This window comes from Cervus canadensis, chromosome 17 (assembly GCF_019320065.1).
Source record: "Cervus canadensis isolate Bull #8, Minnesota chromosome 17, ASM1932006v1, whole genome shotgun sequence".
Classification (NCBI taxonomy): Eukaryota; Metazoa; Chordata; class Mammalia; order Artiodactyla; family Cervidae; genus Cervus; species Cervus canadensis.
The window spans coordinates 60,117,493-60,122,855 of record NC_057402.1 but is presented as its reverse complement, the minus strand read 5'-3'; positions in this window follow the sequence as shown (position 1 = coordinate 60,122,855).

The following is a 5,363-nucleotide window of genomic DNA, read 5'->3' as shown; positions in this document are numbered from 1 at the left end:
TTCACGGCAATGAATAGAGGCTTGCCTTTAAACAGTAGTTGAACATAATCCTTAGTTTCCTGATAAATGCAGTTTTGATTTAGAAATTTGACTCCAGGTCAAAGAACATGTTGAATGAGCAGTCAAACAATAAAAAAATATTCCAATTGATCTCTAGCCCCTATGGGCTCTTATTAAAGCTATAATTCTGCCATTTCAAGGTACATTCTAGCCCTTCCAATATTCAGCAACAGACAGAACACTTATTACATAAATATAAATTAAATGATTAAACTTTACAAAAGGCCCAATTAAAACAATACAAACTATCTCAAAATTTTCTTACTAGCCCTGCCCCGGCTGCTCCAAATGCTTCTCCTCTGCCAACAGTCACAACTCCAAAAGTCTCTCATTTGTTGGAACCTAATGAAAAGTTATGCTAATTTTTAAACTAGATTAGAAGCTGCTATTTCCCGCACTGTAATCAGAGAAGAAACCAAAAAACAGCTAGAGAAATTACTTGCTTATGAGAATGCAAATCAAAAATGTCAAAGAGCTATAGCTGCAATTTGTGAGACTAAGATTATTATTGATTATTTGAAAGCTTATTGCAATCTAGGATCAGAAACTCAAAAGATACAAATGCTGATTGAGGCAATGGCTACTACCTTTAGAAAGGAAAATGAAAGATGCTTTAATTGTGGAGATAAAAATCATTTAGAAAGGGGCTACCCTAAGAAGGCTAATAAAATACCAAAAAATTTACCCTCGCTGCCGTAGAAGAATGCACTGGGCCAAAAGTTGTAAATTTAAATTTGATATTGATGGAAAACCTATTCTAGGAAACTCCAAACAGGGGACCCCCCAGGTCCCCTACAACAAAAACCAGGGGCAAATTCTATCTTTTCCCTCAAACCCTCAACATCAAGCAGTGCTGCCGTCGATATACCAGCCCTAAATGATTTTTTCCTTTACCCTCAAGCAGTCCCTGCTAGAGTGCCTACCAGAATTTTTGGACCCCTGCCCCCACAAACTTTTGGTCTTTTGCTTGGCCGATGTAGTCTGACTTCTAAAGGAATTACTGTTCCTCAAAATTGGCACATTATTATTACTGATTCACAAGATTGCTTTTTAAATATACCTTTACACCCTTTAGACCGGCAGAGATTCACTTTCTCTCTCCCTTATCCTAATCATTTTGGGACTCATAAAAGATTTCAGCAGACTATGTTACCTCAAGGTATGCTTAAAAGTCCTGCTACTGCTGCTGCTAAGTCACTTCGGTAGTGTCCTACTCCATGCGACCCCATAGATGTCAGCCCGCCAGGCTCCCCCATCCCTAGGATTCTCCAGACAAGAGTACTGAAATAGGGTGGCATTGCCGTCTCCATAACAGTCCTAGTGTTTGTCAGAATTTTGTAGCCAGGGCTTTACTTCCTATGTGACAACAATTCCCTCATGCATATATCATTAATAATATACTATAGCTACAAAAAGGAGAAATGACATTTTTGACACTGAATGGCTATGATATTCTTTAGACTCCGGAGGAAACTGATGAAAATAAAATATTTTTTGAAATTGCAAAACCGGTTCTTCTTGCATGTGCAGTTAGGAAAAGGTTAACTTGTTAAAATATTTTTTTTTTTAAGCTACAGTTCTGCCTGGGAAACAAAAATAGGCCTAAGAAAAAACCTTAAGTTAACTCTTATCATGTCCTTGGGATACACAGCCCACTCTATCTAGGACTCCAGCCATTAACAAATTGGTGGAACTCAAAATAAATAAAACAAAAGGATATTTTAAATTTCAAACAGAGAACTATGCCTATGTATCTAAAATTATCTATATCTCAATGTATGTCTTTGTTTTTGGATAGTGTGGAATTAATGAGCTTTATTTGGATTCAGCTTTACATGAACTGAAGGATGTTCAATGTTGGGTATAATGTTTATTTAAATGTGAATGTGATTTAAATATAATTATTTGTTAATTTAGTTGGGACATGTCTTGAGTCATCAACATTATATAATACTTTTATTATGCCTTGGTTTAAGGTAAACTAAGTTTGTCAACAAAAAGGTAACTCTTTATATATATATATATATATATACACACACACAAATATATAGATGAGATAAAACTTTTAGATAAGCTCTTAGAAATAATTGTATTTTTGATAGAATGATCTATTATCTATAATCTGGAGCCGTCTCTTGGGATTGAAGTGACTTAGGTTTCTAGAGTTGTGCTGAACTAAGTAGTAGAAGTTTGTTGAATGGCTGGGTCATTTCCAAATGAACTAGGATTTTGAAGCATTAATTGCTGAACATTGGCTTACTCTTAAAAGGGGTTTTTCTTGCAGAAGAGCTGAAGAGATTTTGAGCTGTTAATGAATATAAATATATATTTACATATGAATGGATATATATATAATATAATATGATTTGAGAAATATGTTCAACGGTCTATAAAATGCTAACATACAAGACATTTCATGGTTGCTATAGAAAAGTAAAATATATGCTTTTAATAGAAAGATATAAGAAATGGCAAATAAAATGATGAATACAAAAATATTTTTTTAATTGTTGAAACATTTATTATAGAATAAAGTGGTATTCACATAAACTTTACTAGACTAGTTTTTCATTGTCGTTCTAGCTACAGCAAATGTTCTTTCTCCAAATTAAACCAAATTGGAAACAAGAGAAAAATTCTGGGAAAACAATATTTAACAGGATTAACTTTGGTCAGCAGATACATTCAGACTGCAACTATATTAGAAAATGCAGTTGAAATGCTTGGGTGGATCACAATGAAAACCACAAAGTATGGTATGTTTATTTAAAATAAACATTGGATTTGTTTATTATGCTATCATACTTTGTTTTGGCCTTTTAACTTTTAAAGATATTTAGTGCTAGAATTTTAAAAAACGCTTATGACAAATGAAGGAAAATTTTATGGCAAATTGATGTAACTCATTGTCCTGAACTTTCTTCCTCTTCCTTCTTACATGTCTCTATCAATACAAATTCTTCTTTTCTAGGGGCAACACCTCTCTAAGGTAAGACTACACAACATGTTATAACCCACCTTACTTCACAATAATGAGAACACCTAACTCTATAAAAACAGACAATGACTCTGCCTATATTTCTAAACAGTTCAAACAATTTTTACATTCATTCTCTATTAAACAGATTGCAGACATTCCTTATAGCCCACAAACACAAGACATGATTGGACAAACACATTACACACTGTAGCTGCAAATAAAAAATTAAATAAGAGAAAATACACAAGAACACTTTTGTCTTCCTTGTCCAGAGCAAACTTTGCTAGATTCTGGTGTAGTGTAGTCTTTAAGCCTATAACTATTGCTGATGTGACTTTATTTCTGTTCCCAATCTGTAAGATTCTTAAAGCAGGACAAAAACGGCATTAAAAAAAAAAAAAAAAAAAGACACCATTTCCCGAATGGATTATTAGTTCCTAAGAATATCAGAAATGTGGAATGTTTGCCTTCTTTTCAGGTCTGTCTTGGAAGTGTAGTCATCCTCTTTAACACACTGAACAGTGAGATTCAACAGTTGCTAAGTTGCATTTCTTTTTCAAGGACAAGGTCAAATATATTTGGATGTGAGGAACATTTCATTTGTCAAGTTGTTCTACATCACGTTTTCAATAATTTCACTTAGGAAAAAATATTTGAATGGTTACTCCTAATCCTTTGCCCCAAATAACACAAACCACAGCCAAATACCAGTCCCAAACAGATTTCTGAATGATTTTTTTTTCTTTTGGACTGAAATATTTCCTAAGAATGTTTTCATCATTATCGCTTTTCTCTCTTTTTATAACTATTGTTAATATAGCCTAATTTGTTTTATAGTTTTTAAACTTACCACAAAGAGATGTTTTGACAAAAGCAAAAAACAAACAAACAAACAAAAAAAGAAGTTTTAAAACATTATAGGACACTTCCTTTCCTTTGCCCATTTGATATCAAGACGGGTTAACTAATCAATAGAAATCTAAGAAACTAATCTTACAGGGAAAAGATATGCTTCTATTTCTCCAGATGGATCCAACGAGCTCACATGACTTTCTCTTCAGAAGATTCAACCTAAGGGGGCCCCCAGCATTGAGACTAGAGATGAAACAGCAAAAAACCCAGGAAGAAAGAATTCCAATATAAGCCATGGCGACATTAAAAATTTCCAAAAAACGCTGCACTCGACGTCATCGACCTTATGATCTCTCTACTTGGGGACAGATAAAAACCCTTACTAACTAAACTGAAAACCTGATTTCTCAACAGGGAATGCCTCGGAATCCTAAAAATATTTTTCTTCGCTATGCTTGCTTTGCTTGCTTTTGCTTCCCCCGCTCAGGCTGACCTGATTGATCACACTTACTGGGCTTATATACCTAACCCCCCTTTTTTATTGTAGGTTGTAAAATGGACAGATATAAGACCAATCATATCCACTAATGAGTCAACACATATGCCTCCTCCTTAGAACTTGGAGGGGCCCTCTCATCCTGAAGAAAAAGAAAAACTAATTAATATCATTCTAGGTTATGAAGTCCTTCCTTTATGTATGGGCCCAGCAGAATTATGTATAAACGTTAGTCGAAAAACTTGGGCTTTCGTCCTGCCTCCAGAAAAGGATTTTCGGACACTACTTGGATTATTTACTGCCCTTTCTTTGTCAGTGAACCATGTTTATACTACTGAAACTTTAGAGAAAGAATTAGGGAAAGAACAAAGAACAACATGCCAAGGGTTTACTAATAAGAACTTTAAATATGTTCCTGTTCACTGGGACAAATGTCAGGCCAAACCAGGAAAATTAATGTTTATAGCTAATCATACAATTGTCAATTGGGGAACCCATAGTATGTGGTTACTGAACTGCTCAGATGATATTAACAATACTATGTATGATTATATTACTCAAGTAACATAGAAGGTTACTAATACTACAATAGAACATTACCATGACAGAGGACTTCTTGGCTAGCTTGATGATGGAATGGCCCCCACCTCATCCTCGAATCATCTTTGATAAACAGATTGGGCCTAAACAATTGGACATCTGAAAACTTGCTGCAAACACCGAAGAACTTGGGACTTGGACCAGACATTCCACAGGGACCAATCATAGCTATAGCAATTATTTCTTTCGCTATAATCGATCATATTTTATACAAGCCTATGTTCCATTTCCTTTTGTTATAGCTATAGGAAACTTACAATTCAATAAGACTATACGTTTTGTCACTTGCATAAATTGCAGATTATATACTTGTCTTAACTCCTCTATTTCCTTAAGATATGATTCTCTTTTAATTCTTCGATCTCGACTTAGTCT